The 18,266-nt window shown below is 45.0% G+C and overlaps 1 protein-coding gene across 1 annotated transcript in view; it reads left to right on the forward strand.

Moving 5' to 3' along the window:
* Positions 1-18,266, forward strand: part of sesn1 (sestrin 1) — a 43,907-nt gene that overhangs the window by 15,752 nt on the left and 9,889 nt on the right. The window lies entirely within an intron of this gene.

Genomic DNA, 18,266 nt, shown 5'->3' on the forward strand with positions numbered 1-18,266 from the left:
TGCGTTATGAATAGCTTTCAGCATCATCGGGTGCTTTCGTTGACTTCATTGGGGTCTGGTGGCCAGGTGTTTTCATCTGTGGAGCACAGCACAAATAGTACTCCGAGTTATGAATGATCCCCCTCCCTGCTACAGTTACTGAATAACTGCTGTGTTTGAGCTCAGCATCCGCACCGCTGCAGGAAGAAATCCAGAGCCCATTAATGTGGAGGGCTGACCTTTCCTTCATAGCAGCCATCCATCACCCGAGCGCACGGGAATGACAAAAACAACAAGCCCTCCATCTGGAGCCCCTCCCACTCACCGCTCCCATTGGACCAGAGGCAGAGGCAGCTGCGCCAGGATTGGCCAGGAAGAGACACACCTCTAGGATCTGTTTGTGTTCTGGGCTGTGTTTTGCATGAAAAGAACATTGCTTGCAGCCGGAGGATGGGTGGGATGTTTTTTGGCAGGAGTGGAGTTGGAGGGGTGGGAGGGGGGGTGTGTGTCCACTGGAGGCATTTCAAGACTTCTAGGAAACGGAGCTGTTTGTTTGCCCTGCTCCGCGGAGACAAAATGGGCTAACCTAATTTAGCCAGCATTATTTAAGGAACGCTATGTTGAACGCTGTTTTTATTTACTGGGTTTTGGAACTTGCTGTACCGCAAATTGCAATCAAGCTGAGTTTAAAGTCCTTATTGTTTATAGCACACTATCATATAAAGCACCTCATTTTTCAGTCTGAAATTATGCAAGAAAAAAACACACTTTGTTGTCCCCATCTTAAGTATCTAAACATATTGGTGATTGCAGGAGGTTCAGTAGCTTATGCTTTTGAAGAAGTGGTTTTTTTCTTAGCCATTTTTGTGTAGGAACTACCAGCTTAGTCAAGGTGAGACATCTTTGAAAGGTAGTTGTCTCTGATGTACATCCAGGCGTTTCTTAAATTTCTATCACTCATTAAAGACAGTAAGCACCAAATTACTGGCCCCAGCATGCATTTTGTCACCTGTGGATAAGTGAATACAGTGGGATTCTGTGAATCACACTTATTTGCTCAACATTTGCAGGGTAGCGAGGTGTCATCCTGTTATTTCGTCATGAATAAAAATAGAGTGTGGACTTTTTTTGGTGTCTGCTAGCAGCCATGGACCTTATAAAAATGGCTTCCTCCTTTTGTATCTGATAAGGCTTTAAATGACAGTCCTCGTCCCCCAGACCTATAAAGGGCAGCTTGTGTGGAATATGGGAGAGAGAGGCGTGTGCGTTGTGCCGTCAGGCTGTGAACCTTGCGTTCAGGCCCGGCATGTTCTCTCTTTCCCTGTTAAGGCATCGCTGACCTTTGGCCCCTTGCATGACGACATTGGCCGGTTGTAAATTTTTACCCCCCCCCCCGGCCTTTTAGTAAGGCACCGCGTTCATCCATCATTCCTGTTTGCACACGAGTCTCTCCCTCATGCTAGTGAGACGGTGTATATTAGGTCAAGGGCGCTATCGGTGTTATGAAATCTAAGAGCAGTGCCGCGTTCAGCGCTTGTTTTCCATCTTCCTGCGGGCTATTAAAAGAAGCTGCCTTCAGTTATTGGCAGGGTATTTTTTTTTTTTTTTCTTTCAGCGATTGGGGCCATGTCATTTAAGCAAGCTCAGGACACTGGCAGACTCATCTGCAATGCAGTTAGGACCTGTCCCCGGCTGCGCATTTAGAAGCCATCTGCATTTGCCATAGCTGCGCCAGAGATGGTTTCTTTCAGTGTCAGCGCTACAGTGTGGTGGCGGAATTCTTCTCATCATTGTTCACTGTCCTGTTTGCAGATTGAACACTGTAGGTTATTTATTGGCTTAGCAGAGGCCCTTATCCGAGGCCACTTGCAGAGCTTGCATGTTATGCATACATACAGCTGGATTCAGGTTAAGTAACTCACCCAAGGACACAACACCTGGGGATGAAACCAGCAACTTTTACAAGCCCTGCACCTTGTACTACTACTGCACTGCAGCTCCCTGCTCTTGCCCGTGGCCATTCAGATTGGAAGTGCCGTGCAGAATGCACGCTGAATGAGTCACCTGTTGGCAGCATAGCTTTCCGCTGGTGAAATGGTGCGCTCCGGGTAGCAGCAGATGCACCGCACGTTGACTTTTTGCACCTATAATCCTGGTGCAGGAAGTCAAAATTGTGGACTGTTTTTTTTTTTTTTCCACTGTTTTGCCCCCATAGGGAATGGTTGTAAACAAGTCTAGGAATGATAATCAGTAAAGCATGGCCCATTATGCATGTCTCCGATATCCAGCAGGAGCTGCAGAGAGCAAGCAGCAAGAGGGCTCCATCTCAGGGCTGGGAGAAAGATGTTTCAGAAACTCTAAAGTGCCGATATTTTTCACTTCCCCGCTCGCTTGTTGTTTTCCCCCCTCTACGTTCTTCCTGTTTTATTATGCCCTGATTGGGATTTTAAACAAAACTACCGATAACTCAATAAGGGGCCATTCTTAATTAGGGCTACATTTAGCATGCAGTAACAAGGTCTCTTTGTGCTGCTTTGGTAACATGCCCCCAAAGAATGCAGACATTCCAAGGGAAGCCCCACAAAGGGGTAGCCGGCCTGAACTCCTGATTAAGAATATTGAGGCTAATTGTTAGCTTGTGTTTTCTGGTTCCACCAGAATCCTGTTTACCATATGTAGTGTGCAACAAGCTCATACTCATTCAAGCCAACCGATTGTGACTCTGCAGCCTCCAGCTCACTTCTAGAAAGTGGCTGGGCTTTGACTATTTTTGCATAAATTCAACCAATATGCACTGAAAACAATCAGTCACTGTAGACCACACTTCAGGATCTGATAATCCTGTGGCAGGATGGACACTGCATGCAGAGCTGCCCCGAATGCATTCAGGCCGTTGCGTTTAGCTCTTTCTCGTGCATGGTCATCGGAGGGGAAGTATCCCGAGGAATGCTCGACCGCATGCGGTGTTCTTGGCCCAAAAAATGGAGCGCAGACGTTCCTTTTGCTCACGTGGCTTAAGCTGGATCTGTAGATTCTGTTCCCCTCAGCCACAGTTCTCAGTTCTGTTCCTCTGTTGACCCAGGAATTTGTTTATATGGGCTGAACTTTGGCAGGAGAGCAGAGCAGCCAGTGTATGGCAACGCAGCAAAGAATGACAAAGTCATTTATTATGGTCGTGGTTCTGTGTGTTGGACATGTACTATGGTTAAGCTGTTAGCTGATTGTGTGTTTAGACGTCGCAGTAATTACATTGCTCGTTTTGCCTTCCGTGCAATATCCAGTGCGGTGGGAAATTAAGAAGAGGAGGAAGGGTGCAGAGGGAGTGGCTACCCATAATTCTTGGTGGCACGGCACTCGGTCCTGGGCGACATTTGGACAGAGTGAAGGGCTGCAGTGCTTTATTTACACTGGCAGTTTCACACAGGGAAATTTAGAGCGTGAGAGCTTGCAAAGAAACTTCTCTGACATGAGAAAGCATTGTTAGGCTTTGACAGGAAGTTGGGTCTAGTGGGTAAGAGGTCGCCTGAACCCCTAGGGGAAGTCCCTGCCTTCTTAGCAGCTTGTGTGAAGACACACAGTGACACCGACACGCATGCACGCACACACATACACGGCGCACACACACACACCCACTGTACCATTGGCTGCGGGCTTTGACGAAGGCCTCATTGTTATCGTGGGCAGCTGGCTTGAGCCTTTCCTGTAAAAACACATAAGTGCTGAGGTGGCAGAGCCAGGAGGGCTCCGATGGTGCAGGCGATCCGCGGGGGGTGGGAGTCCGGAGATAACCGAGGAGGGAAGGAAGCCGCGTGATGGAGGGACTTTTTCCTCTCGCCCTGCCAGGGGGATATACAGACCGTCCATCATATCGCAGCTGATGTGCGGTGGCCAAATCTCCATTCATCAGGTCCCCCGGCCCCATTGGAGGCCCTGAGTCCCCTCCCCTCCTCTCCTCAGTCTGGGACTAGGTCACACAACACGGGGGCCTCTCACCGAGCCAGAGTAAGGTTGACGGCTGGTTTGAGTCATGTGAGCTGACCTCGCCTCTGGTCAGGCCTCTTTGCTTATGTAACAGGAGATGACGACCGTAGAAGTTATTTTGAAAACTAGACATTTGTGTGTGACATTCTGAGTGGTTGAATTAATGGTGTTTTTTTTTTTTTTTTCCCTTCTTTGATGCATGTACATTTAGCCTCATGAAGACTTGGATTCTGCAGTGAAGAACCAGCAGACATAAAAAGGGAGGGGAAAAAAAGAGTAGGCTGTGTGAAAGATTTTTTCCCACAACACAGCAGGGATTTACTGTTCAAACACATTTGTTGAGCCAGCCAGAGTTGACCTACTGGAACATTAGCTTGTGTTGGTCTCTTTATTTGCCTGAACAAAATGAGAATATTAACAGCAGTAGTGTTCATTTGTGCATGCTGAATATTAAGTTTTTTCCTAAAACCTTTGACTAGCTGTGATCATGTCCCCAGTCATTTTCTGCAAATGAAATGCGCTTCTATCCAACTGCACACAGAGAAAATAGTCATGCTCTGCTCTCAGGTAAAATAAATTCATTAATTCAAACAGGCACACCTTTGGTCAGCCCAGCATCTTTTTAATAAATGATGCTGTTTACTTGGCCCAGTTTTACCACCAGATGCTCAGAGTGTGAGTTTAAACACAGCAGAGCGGAGAGTTCAGTCAGCAGCAGGACACTGCTGCTCCACCCATGGGTGAGGTAGTGCAGCTGGAACACCAAAGATTCTACTCTTACACCATCTACATTTGGAGGGAAAACCTTGCAGATGCAAAAAACAAATTTTGAAATGGTGAACATTTTAGTATTTTCTCCAGCGGTCTCCTGGAAAAAGTTAGAGAGTATTAAACAGGTAATTAACACCCAAAAACACAGGCAATCTCAGAAGGGATTCACACAGCAGGGCATATATTGGAAATGGGAATGGGAGAGCAGTTGTTATTCCGAATTGTCCTTTATTAATGTTGGTAATAACCCATTAAGTGTCCTGTGGTCAGTTCTGAAGACCATTTTGCAGCAGTGGGTGGTGGTGACCCGGCAGGTGTGCGTGCACTATGGCTGCAGACGCCTTGCAGGAAGTGGCTGTGTCTATCTCTGCTTCGCCATCACTCTCATCAGGAAGTCCAAAAATGAGGGTAAGAGTCAGGCCGAACCCCGTCAGAGCGCGCACCGCTCAAACCCGTCTTAACTGTGCTTTTTACCTTGTTGGTGGGCGCCAGCAGAAAGAGAAAAACACCTGCCCTTGAATGCGGTATAACCAGTTTGTAACACCTGTGAAGTTGTTATGCTGAGGTGTTGTGGAAGTTTTCTTCATCCTGCATTTAAAATGAGATGACATTTATATTTACTTTACATTAATTCGTTTCACAGACACTCTTATCCAAAGCAACTTACAAGTGAGGCAGAGTACAACACAAGCAAGCACCATACAAGGAGTCACAATATTAGAAGTGCTGCATGACCAAGTTCAAGTTTCAGTAGTTGGCCAGACAAGGTACAGGCTAGCTGGTAGAGATGCAAATGCATTAACCCATTATTTTGAAAGGCAAAACAGAGTTTAGGTCAGAGAAATTGCTTTATATGGCAAGGTGATCAGGTGAGTATGGAAGAGCTGTGTCTTCTGATGCTTCTTAAAAGTAGTTAGGGACTCGACAGAGCGGATGGAAGGTTATTCCACCATTGGGGGATAACAGCAGAGAAAGTTCTGGATAGTGACTTTGTGGCATGATGTGACTGGATCATGAGACGTCTTTCTATAGCAGAGTGCAGCGGTCGGGAGAGAACAGGCTTGTAGTAGAGTGTTCAGGTAGGTTGGTTGTTCTGAGCGCAGGCAGTAAGGCCTTGAACTTGATGATGAGGTATTGGATGTGTTTGTGTCCATCTGCAGTCAGCAGAAGGGGTATTATGTGTGTCACTGAAAGAGACCTTTCCTAATTGTCTTGCATGGGAGACACTGGGATATGTGGAACAAGCTGAAACAGTTCATAAATGTGGCTGTAACTAAAGCTTGAGCTGGAATTATGTTTTGTTTTGTTGCATTTATGGCAATATAATAAAATTACATAACCTGCCAGACAAAGGACCCAACCCATAAAGGTTGCCACCAACACAGAGCAGAATGCGTTTTTTTATATTGTATTGTTTTTCTTTTTGCTCAGGGCAGAGCTTACAGAAAGTCCTTGCAGCTCCTGTGGCTTTGTCCCCCCTGGATTAGTGAATGTGTGGAAGAATCGGGAGCAGATTTACGAGTGCTTGCAATGTCTTTGTGATGAGGGATTTATCTCCACTCTGCTCGTCCTGCATGCTTACCACTGATGCAGCAGCGGAGTTCAAATGCAGTTCAGAGCCATGCTTCTTCATGTCACCCATGCCACCGATTTAACGCTGGCATCTTCGTTACGGCAACGTTTTCTAAACGCTGTGATCTAACTGCCGCGCAACAGGGTGGCACTGGAGGAGTGTGATGGGATGCTAAGCAGAGGAAAATCAGGCCGGTGCTAATAAACAGGGTGGGGGGTGGGGTGGGGTTTGCTACCCTCTTCTAAATGGCTCCTTTCGCCTTGTTTAACAGGCTCAGAAATGCCGCACCGGGGAGACAAAGGTTGCAGGAAGGTGACAGATACAGGGGCCAATCGCTGGCTTTTTAATTTTTTTTTTTCTTTTTTCGGAGGGGGTGAAAAGTTTGTTGGAAAGGCGGGGGCCCTTAGGACCGAACACTCTGTTCCCCTGACTCGACACACTCAGGAAGGAGCGTTTGAATCCCGCGTCCTCTCTCTACGTGAAGCCCATTATAGCACTCATGTGGAAAAGCACAAGACCTACCCTCTTCGATTCTAATTATATAACTGTGTGCACATAGAGTAACCGTTTGGACAGTTGGTTGAGATGGTGCGCCATTTTTACTGGTCCCCCTTGCCAGCCGTCAGGTTGTTCCTCTGTGGGCAGTCACCTGTGATTGGACACGGCAGAACTCAGGTGTTGGGAACAGGCCAGGGAGTCACAACCCAGACTTCCCACCCTGAGACAGACATCACTAAGGCAGCTATGAGGCTAGCTAAAGCCTTTATGTCTCTGGTCTGTTTCTGTTTCAGGACCTCTGTCTCTGATCCTGACACGAACGTGGCCCCAAATACAGTGAGGAAGGGGCAGGCTGCATCTGTATCTAAAATATTAAACAAGGAGAAAGAGAAGATGGAAATGAGTTCTGTGTTCCTTGGTTTATGTAGGCTACAATATGAACACCATTTGCAGAGTGGCATACAAGCTGTAATGGAGAAAGGGATGGAAGGTCGTAATGTAGAGGGAAAACTGAAAAGGCTGAGTCACACCGGGTACGTGAATGCAATGGTGTTTGTCCAGGGAAGAGCTGAAATCGCCCTGCCCCACCCTAGGTGAAACATCATTGTCACAGCAGCTGGTGCTCTCACTCGACTGTGCACTTCCTGTTCAGAACCAGGGTGCTCCTCTCTTCCTTCCTGCCTTGGAACACTGTCAGGCTGCTTTGGATTCTGTCTCCAGGAAAAATCCACTGGAAGTTTGCAGTATCAGTGCTGGAGATTTGGCCATGTTAAAGGGCACTAAGCCTCAAAATAACTACGTTGTGATGTTGTTCCTTACCTTACAGTTTATTTGCTGATTTGCTGAATTAACAAACAGAAATGCAAACATGCAAATGAGGTACACTTATTTGTTTTAGGAGCAGAGAACTCCATTGGTTTCTCAGTTTGGACTCGAGGCATCAGCACACTAAGGCTCATAGGGAAACAAAGAAAGAATCGTACAGTAGCCCTTGTTATTGCTTAGTGAAAAAAGGCTCTTCCACGTGGATTCTTATTACTGCACTTTCCTGCAAATGAAAGTGTTGTTGAGTTTTACTTTAAGTTACTGTCTCCATAGCCATTTGAGGGTAGATTTAAATGCTGTTTTTTTTTATTGGGCTGTTAGCTCCTTAGTGTGTACATTGATGGTACTGCATAGCCTGAAAGTAAAAGAAGGGATTCACATACACTACTGGTCAAAAGTTTTAGAAGGAAAGCCCTATACTTATAAACGGCTATAATGTTCTGTCTGTCTTCCTTTGTTAATTGCCTTTTTCTTGCCATTGTGGTAGCAATATACTACTTCCTGCAGTGCAAAATTGTCCAAATAATGCTTCAGAGGGTGTAGTAACACAGTCTATTCTAACACTGCTTTTATGCAGACAGAGGGTTTGTAAGTAATCAACAAAAGTCGGGACACCTGTAGGAATTGTTTGCATCACCTTTCAAGGCTTAATTTACTTTCATTGCTGCAGAAAAGCTGTAAGTTGTTAACCCATTACTTGTTCCCTGAAAAAGGCCCTTTTTTTATAACTCTGAAATTTATTAAATCTGAAATTTAATTTTTCAGTTTTTGGTAACCTAACCTTTTTTTTAACCTCCTTTTGTTCCATTTCAGGTCACTCACTGGACTTGAACCGCTTAAATTTCAATAAATTGGAAAAAGGGAGGTGTTCTAGAACTTTTGACCGGTAGTGTATCTTGCTGAGTGGATGCAGTCTGAAGTGTTTCTGCAGGACAGAATTAAGTGCTTGCAAGGACACACCACTGTGGTGAGCCGATGTAACTGTGAGGAAGGGCACTTCAGTGTAGCCTTTCACTTCATTCTCCTGCTGCTCTAGGTCTTCTCCTACGCTTGATCCCCTGGTCATCACAGCAAAAGTGTGTATGTGTAGTTGATGAGCTGGACCAGCAGATAGCAGGTTGAAGGTTAGAATCCCTGCAGGGGACACAGCTGTGTCACCCATTACTTCACCGGAGTTGCTTCAGTAAAGATTCAGCCTTACAGGTTTGTCATTTGAAAAAAATGCAAGCTGTATGGACAAAACAACACTAAATGCAGTGCTAAGTAATGTGTCTCGCTAAGTAAGCAATGTAGCCTTGACTTGTGCCGCATGAGAGGTTCTGCTGAAACTGCGGGCTACCCCTTGAATTCCTCGTGGCCGTAGTGCTATCTAGAAGCAGGCTGCGGCAGTGAGTGTTTCCTTAGGCCTGACGTCTTCAACTTCATTTCATTACCTCTGGAAACGGCTACGTGCTCTACTGTGTGTCCAGAGCAAAGCATGTGGCAGGATTGTGCATTGAAATGACATGAGGGAGGGGACGGAGGTGAAGAGAGAAACAAAAGCTTGTGGTGACTTTGGTGAAGGTGTGGTCACAATGTAGATTGTAAAGTCATCCCTGGAGAGGGTTATCTGCCCTCTGCCTTAAACTCAGTCATTGTGTTGACGTCAAAAAGGCACATTAACTATTGGGTGTCATGTGAAACAATGCTACAATGATGAATTCGGTCCAGTGCTGTTGCAGTGATACAGTAATTGTTCTTTAAAATCATTGTTATCTTGGATTAGAGTGCCACTAATAATGATCCATATACCACACAAAGCAGTAATTTAATTTAACTTTTTATTTATTTTGTTTTTAGCCTTTGGTTTGGAGGTATCATAATGCCTCATAGTAGTAAATCGCTACTTGAAGCATTTGTTGTATTTACTTCATTTCAGCATTGAAACACTAGACACTATACCCCTGTCAAGAGCACCAAGACACACAAACATTCACCTACCCTAACACACATGCACACACACACACACACACACGTTGCCTTCATCTATACAGTATGTGTGCATGTGGTTGCAAATGTTTTTTCAATTTAATTTTTTATAAAACACTGCTTTTTATGCTACTCTCAGTATACCCCCTGCTCAGAGCGTCCTTTTTATCTGTATTAAACACTTAAATGTGTCACACAGATGGCTGGGCGGGTGGCCAGAGGAAGTGGAATCTAACGTATACAGTGGGCTTGCAGATGCCTGGCCGTGGGTGTCATTCCTCAGACACTTTCCACTCAACAGACCCCAATCTCAAATTCAGACCATTTTTAAATTCACATGGCTGAAATGTCTATAGGCTTTGAACCTCTGTTGGGTTTGTGTTTGTGCATGTCAAATATTTAAGGACTGCTTTAATGCAAATGACCCGCTGCAATAAGAGACAGACATAATGAGACTGTTATTGCTATTTACATAACAATACTGCAGATCTGTCGTTTTTTTTATTATTATTTTAAGATTCTGTTGACAGCTGACAGTCATAAGAAAAAGTTTGTGGAAGAGAATTGGGACAGTAGTGCAGATATCCTTAGCTTGGAAGTACACAACTTGTGATTAAAAAAAAAAAAAGTTACATTATCACATGAGCTAGTCCTTGACTCGCGTAGTGTTTGACTCTTGCGTTGTCCTGGACCTAAGTTCTGCCCAGAGAGGACTAGGCAGGGCAGATGTGGCTCCAGGCTGGGGCATCAGCCTCTCTCTTGGGCATGGTGTTTTAGTGAGGCTGAGGCTGCGGCCTGCTCTGGGTAACTGCAGGGAGGCTGCCACAGGTGTGCAGGCAGGGCACGGGACATTAATGGAATTAGTGTTTGTTTCAGAGCTGTCGGCAGGATGAATCTGCAGAGCAGGGGAGGTTTTGGATCGAGGGGGCCTGCTGGGAAAAGCACCATACCATGTAGGTTTGAGGTTTGACATTTGAGGAGAGGGATATGCATGTTGCTTTTCTACTCCTGCTCTGTCTTATTCTACATGACAGTTACTGTATTTGCAAAGGTGTTGGTAGAATTCACAGTGCTGGAAAAGTGTTGAATCTGTGTGTGATTTTTTTTTTTTTTTGTTTTTTTTTACTGGACTGCTGGGAGAAATCTATTAATGAGCACAACTAAAGCAGAATAATCAAGTCATTTGCGTTTTACTAACAGTTTGTTAGTGCTCTTTATTAGGTTTAGGAGGCAAGAAAATATTGTGCTGAGTAATTGCTTTAATAGCTGATGGAGTAAACACATAGCTGTACCTTTCCTGAGGTTAGACTTGGGTTACAGAAGCACAGTGAGAAGGGAGCATTGACCTTTCATCTGTCAGACTACTTCTGGCTGAACCTTTTTTTTCCCCCCACACAAAGGCTTGTTGGATTGTCTCACCTCTTAAGATGAGCAGCTTTTGTGCTCCAGGGGACCTGCTGATGTCAACATTCCCTCATCGCACACCAGCGATTATCTCGCTGTCAATCACTCTGATGCAGGGAACATTCACAAAACAAGCGCCATCGGGAGGCAGATAAACAACTCCTTCCCTCCAGAAAAGGACAATCACTTTGTGTACACAGTGCCGCAGAACATTCTGCTGCTGTGGACTCCATCTGACCTCACAGACGTGTTGTTGTGGCCTTTACATCATTTTTTTTTTTTTTTTTTCAAAGCATGGATTTTATTACGAACTACTACGTGAGAAGTCTTACTTTGTGATTATGATCATCTGAATGGTAGAAGCTCCTGTATGGTGTAGATAGACACAAAATAGACACAAACCAAGAATATCTGTTTCATAATTAGTATTTGCTGTTTATGTTCCAGTTGTCTCTAGTTTGGGCCATTACCTCCCGAGTTGACAAGTTTGTGTTGACAGTAGGAATTCTTTAAAAGCACCTGTGATTGTCTAATGAGGAAATAAAACCTGGCGAGAGTGCTTGGAGCACTTTCATAAATCAGTTTGCCATTTATGTTAAATTAGTTTATTTTCTTTTTTCCTTTTCAGAGAATAGCACAAGCTGCTCTTAAAGTACATTGCTGCTATGGAGGTCTGTTTGGCTGTACCATTTTGTTTACAAAAAGCATTGCATGTCGTGGCAACTCCAGAGGCTACACATATTGAAAGTGAATTTCGGTGATTGGCACAGGGAGCAGCTCTACAGCTGGCCTCCAGGTTGACTGAGGAGGACCGTATGATGGTGACTGTTAAACGGGTCTGCTGTGGAGAAGGTGAGGGCTGTATGGCCTGTACAGTTCCCTGCTGGAGAGTTCCTGCACAATGTCTCAGGCCCTCAGGCAAGTGTGACCAGGGGAACATATGACCATCTGCTGCCTCAGATTCTCGGTCATTTGTCGGGTGCTTTTTAGCCGCAGCCAGGTATCTCCAGAAATGGTAGTGTCCCTCACTCAGGTGACTCACTCACTCACTCACTAATAGAGGGATCACCTCCCTCAAAGAAACAACAGCACCAGTACATTCATTTTGCCACTAGGCGGCAAAATGGGAGCCCTGCAGTCAGAGCCTCTGGACAGTGCCTGTTGGTGCTCTTGTTAATGTATTGTTCTGTATAATAAAAAGAGAATACTCTGATAGTTAGATTGGATGGGTCAGTCCTGCAGAATCTTTTGAGTATGATATTGTTACCAAAGGGGCAGTAAACTCAAACAAGAGTTCTGCCTTGGGAACCTGCAAAGGCTATAGGTCAAGTTTATTTTAAGGGTCATTGAATGTCTGACCCTTAGCCCTTAGTTATTTACACAAATGTCCACAAATATTTGCCTATTGGATGAATGGTTATAATGTAAAGTTTGGCCCCAGATAATCACCCATTCAGGAGTGTGTGTGTGCGTGTGTGTATGTATGTATGTATGTAAACACACACACACACATACATATATTTTTGACATGACTTTTTACTGCGGATTAACAGCCTTGTAAGGCCGAGACTAGCAGTATCATGTATTTTTTCAGACGTCAGCTGTCTGAAATAACCACTGAGTGTTTGCAGCTACCATTTCTGAAATGACAGCCAGCAGTCGGTTAGTGATGTGGACTTTTTCCCTCAGCCAGGCAGAAACCTTCGCCATTTTCCTCATCAGCTAGCACAACAACATTTTGGGTTGAAGACGAAAGATTCGTGCTGAGCTGGTTGGTAGCATATGGCTGCACAACAGGTCTGGAGTTGGCAACCTCCCCATGAGCAGAGACAAGGATTTTATTTTACAGAGTGGAGAAAAACCGCAGACCTTTCACTGATAATGGAAAAGAGAAAACACTCAAATACCATTCGGTGCCATTGTTTACCATACACGTAACGGTTTTGGCATTGGCTTTCAGGCTTGTTTTCCTTAGCTGTGTTGCTCGGTTGAGAGTTGCTAGAGTCTGGAACCTGTTACGCTTCTCTGGGGTTTGTGTGTGTGTGTGTGTGTGTGTGTGTGTGTGTGTGGGGAATGTGGAATAGTTGGCTGACTTCCTACTTATCTTCATAAATAACCTCTGCCTCTATTTTATTTTAAACCATTCTGACTTGGCAGTGCGCTTGGGTAAATGACTACAGCAAATGTACCACAGGCAGTATTTTTAACCCTTTTGGAATAAAAGAGGGGATTAGACTAATAAGACTAAACACTACTACACTACACTACCAGAAAGGGGTTTTTGTAGGTACCACTGTGTTTTCTCACTGACAGTGGGTGGCAGATGAGTCTTACCTGGGAAGGGGGGAGGGTGTTTCCCTGGTTTTGTCTTGCATTGTACTTTGGGGGTATTGTGCAAAACTTCATCTGCCCTGGTCATATACTGAATCAAATTTGGCCAGACCCCTTGTAACTTGCCATGTTAATTCCGTAATGTTTTTTACGATTTGTTTGCCTGTTTTGTGTGGGCCTGTTACCTCACAGTGGATCAGGATACATCGCTATGTGTTTTTATTTTTTATGAGGGCATGCAGAAGCCAGTGGGAATGGGAGAGGAGTACTTTCGTGACTCATCTTTGGTTTAATGTTTTTTTTTTTTTTAATCACTTGTGTTTTATCACTTCTTGTAGCACCGCCCATTGCTGAAGGCATGGACCTGTTGATTTCAGAATCCTGCCATTGTTTAATGATCTCTGAGATGATAAAATCTGTTGTTGCAGAGCGTGCAGCACTTTGATGAAGGTAAGGGGCCTGGGAGAGATCTATGAGCCGGGGGGGGGGGGGGTGTCTTTATGCTGTTGATGCAACACTCCCACAGGCTGATATGACAAGCAACTGACACGCTCAAATTGACTTGAAGGCCCAAAACATCACATTGGAACACAGACCAGGAAGAGACGCTAGATACGAAGGAATTTAATTTTTAAAAACCAATTTCCTCAGCTGCTCCTCGAGCCCAAGAATTGTTTTCTTTTTTTTCCAGGCCTGAAGCTGAACAAACAAAGGTTGTGAAACTCAGTTTGTGCTGATGGCAATTTCAGTGAAGGCTGGTTCCAAGAAAGTGTGCTAACTTACTCAGTATCTAATTCTGATTTGCCATGCATATGTGTTCGTTGGTTTCTCTGTAATCGGTCCTTTTCAAACTCGCTCAATAATTGTTCCAAATATAGTTACCATGCATTTTGTGCAGTCGGCACGGTTTATTGAAGAACCCCCACAAGCGATCAAGTGAAAACTGCTAAATTTTATACATCTCGGCAAATCATCAGCTGGCCACCCTAAAACACTGCAGTATCTGCATGAAGAGAAGGGTGACTTATGAAACAGGTTAGCCGTTTATTTAGACTTTGAGGACTTACAGGATTTAGGCTTTGAGGACTTTGAGGACAATAACAAATTTGGTTCTCACTGTGTAATTCTGTGCTGTTTTTGCTACAGTACAGAGTTGGTTTGTTAAGGCTACCAAAACTGGTTTCCATCCTCCAGTTTAAGTAGGGCAGTTAAAGCACTGACCTTGTAATTGCATCATACTAATAATGATGTAAATAATGGTGTAAACTAGTGTTAAATAATACAGATGCAAATTGTTTGATAGTGTTCAGACTGTGTTAACATCATCATCAGACTTAAGGTCTCAGAGGCTCGGGTAGATAGGTGGCACCACCCCACTGTTGGGACGGGGATACCCTTTTAAGAAACGTTAATGTTTCAAATGTCACCTTAGTTGTTGTGCATTGCATTAGTTTCAGTACTGACGAATGCTACACTTTGCAACAATTATAGCACATGCCAAATGCCACACGGCCTTTTTTGCACTTTTGCATTTAACAGTTCCTGTTTACTGATATTGTCTGTCAGTTTGCATTTTTCAGGTGTGTGGGTGTTGTATGTTTCTGTGTTTCGGGGCATGTGAGCGCTGCAGATGTGGGCTGGACGCTGTCTCGCCCTGGCCTTTATGATTCCCGGGGACTGAAAGGGAAGGGAGGATTTCATGTGGCCCCTTTTAATTATTGATCCAAGCATTCGGAGTGGGTGATGTCATTTCAGCCGGAGAGGATGCTGGTCTGTTATCACAGCGGCCTCTCTGGTGTCCTGCCAGCCTCGGTACCTTGATCAGCTGTCGAGAGAGTTCCAAAAAACCCAGCCCGCAGTGGAAAAACTGTGTCTCTGCAGAAGTACTGCAGGAGGAGAAGCAGCGCGCACACACATTCTGTAATTGGTGTAATTGCCAGATAGCATGCGGGTGAATGCGTGAACCTGTTATTAATTAACTAAATATAAACACTGTCAGGGCTATAAGGATGATTGGAACACTGCTCTTGCACAAGGCAGCATCACCTCGGAAGTTGTAAGCTGTTTTTTTTTTTTTTTTTCCCCCTCCCATATTGAAAAGACCATGTCACGGCTTCAGATATAGCGTCTCATGGGTGAATCAAATGCAAACACAGAAATCATCTTTCCTGCCACATACAGTTGTCGATGACAGCGCACAGTACGTGACTTTTTTCATCCTGTGTCAGTGAAGAGGATTATGGGAGTAGCGTCATGAAGAAATACAGTGTGCAGTTACAAAAGACTGTATGTGCTCTTGTATGCGTACATTTGCAACACTTAGAATATGCAGTATATGTGTGTGTGTGTGTGTGTATGCTTGCATTTGGATGATATGTAGGTATACTCATCACAGTATGTGAGGGTGGGTGGAGGATAGAACTGTGAAAGCCTAGCAAAGTCATTCAACTGGAGCTGGTTAAACTGAATAACTATACTTTAAACATAAAGGAGCCTGCTGGAGTCCTGGATTGCTACTTTCCTGCGCTTTGTTTTTGATGTAAAACAAAGGGGGGGGGGTTGGGGTTTCTGGTCCAACAAACAGCATTTCATAAGCGATTAAATATTAACGGGAGCCATTGTGCTCATCAGATTAGGTTCGGCGAGTTTGTTCTGTGGCATTGCAGGAGCTCATCTGGTATTGATGAGGAAACGGACACTGAGAGAGGTCCCGGGTGAGCATGGGGCATATCGCCACGAGCACACATTGCTTGCCCCCCCTCGCTCTTTCCACCAGCCTCGCTCAGACGTGCCGGAAGTGCACCGCCAGGGCAGACACTTGCACAGAGGACAAGGGGGAGAAAGCTGCCCTGATTGCAGCGATCGGGCTCGGTGTTTCCTCCAAAGGCCCGCTGTCAGTCGACACGTGGATGGAATGGATACAGGTGGATTGTCTACCTGAGCGTAGCTAGAATTTGCCAAAGGTCCTTCCACATGCCAGAGTGTCCGTTCCAGCGAACCGAGAGGGTGAGAGTTCTGCCCTCGCCGGGAGAGGAATATCAATCAGAGCGTGTCTCGGTGAAAGCTGTCGTCATAAAATCTTTCTTGAAATGTCACCCTTTCATTCAGTGGAGAGTTTACGCCCTACGTATGTCCTGGGTGGCATTTGCAGAGAAAGAACACTTTTTTACCCCCCACTTAAAGCGGAATATATTCAGCACATAAAGCAATCTTATGACTCGAGTCAGTCATAATCTCCATTGAAAGGTCGTTTCTCCTTGTTAGATTAACGGCAGCAACAAATGCTGGCTCAGTTAGTCTGGGTTTAATACCTCTTTCATTCCAGGCACAGGAGTAATTAGGTCAGACTGATAACATCACTTTTATGCTTAGCAAGGACATTTCTATGCTGTAGACAAAAAAAAATCTACAGTTCCTGTTTTTATCACTTATATTTTACAGTATTACGCAATGTATTTAGTTATGGTAGGTTTCAAACTGTGGGTTACTTCTTAAAGGCCTACAAAATGGGAAGTGACACGATTGAAGGAATGCCCCACATCTCTCATTTGAAATTTTGTACAAGGGCTGAAAGTAGAGAAGTCACATGAACAGTGGTTTTGATAGGGTAAAAAAAAAAAAAAAAACATATCAAGGAGATTATAGAAGTATTATGAGTAGAAAAAGTACAAGGAGTTTTTGTCGGTTTTGAAGACAGGCTGTGAGCCGAGCACAGTCCCTCTAGGCTTCTCTGTGGTGTATCTTGAGCAGCTTCCCTTGAGTTTCACCTTTGACCCTTTGGCAGTTCTGCATCTGTGTGGTGAGCCAGTGCTGGTCTCTGCTGTGGTGCCCAGCTGAGAAACCTCTTGGGTTTTGCCCGCTGCCAGATGGGCGACGATAAGGGCGGCGCTGGCACAGATAGTGGGCCGAGTCCGCGGGACGGAAGCGCCTTTCACTGCTGCGGGGGCAAGGCTAGTCATCGCTTAATTGCCACACGTTTTTTGTGCGCGCTTCTAAAGATAGCCGCGGCGCTTTTATTTTTCCCTGTTTGTTTAGCGTTCCATATTGTGGCAGCTGCGAGTTCGCCCCATTATCATAACATCCACGGGAACTGGCGCTTCCTCACGCATGGAGCTCTGGGAAAGCACGCCTTTTCCATTCGAGCGACGGCCGTGCGGCGCGTTACCTAAAGCGGCTGCAGATAGGCTGCGGGGACAACAGTGTTTGTCCCGCTCTCTCGTTTTTTTGGGGGTTTTTTTACGAAAATCCATCCTGTGGCATGGAAAGTGGTCTAATTTAGGGTGCTGTTTGTCCTGGACGTACCTCTTGAGGGAGGCAAGCGCAAGCTCACCCCGTCCAAAACCCAAGCAAAACGCACTAAAATTAGAAAGGGGGAAAACAGGGTGGGTGGAGAGGTAAAGCAGCCGCAGATAACTCGATTTCGCCAGATGCAAAGTCGCAGCATTGTGCCTTTCGTGGTCCAGCAAGTCTGCTGTAGGGTCACAGAAAAGTGTACCTCAGATGATCTCCTGTGCCTTGTAATGACAATCCTCTGGCCAGTAGGATTCAGCCACATCTGTTATGTGTAAATGAAGGAGAGTGGTCTGTGTAAGACGTTGGCTGCGGGCATGTTTTTCCTTACCAAGAAAAACAACCACATATTTAAAAATCTGTTTGTCTTTACTGCAGCAACAAAGCTTGAGCTTCAGGAGGCTGGTTCTGTGGCTGGTTTAAGGGCAGCAGATCTCATGTCAAAAGAGAAGAGATTTTGGAGTCCACAAGCACAAGATGAGAGGTGTTCAAGCCTGTGAGTTTCTAGGCTTTGTGGACAAAGCATGGTAAATGTTCTTGTCCTATCCAGACTAATGGATTTAATATGTAATCACACAGTGAAACAGTCAGTAGTACTGAGAAAGGACCCGATTCAAAAGTATTATTGTTTGAACCTGTTTACTGC

The sequence above is a fragment of the Megalops cyprinoides genome, chromosome 17 (assembly GCF_013368585.1).
Source record: "Megalops cyprinoides isolate fMegCyp1 chromosome 17, fMegCyp1.pri, whole genome shotgun sequence".
In the NCBI taxonomy this organism is placed as follows: Eukaryota; Metazoa; Chordata; class Actinopteri; order Elopiformes; family Megalopidae; genus Megalops; species Megalops cyprinoides.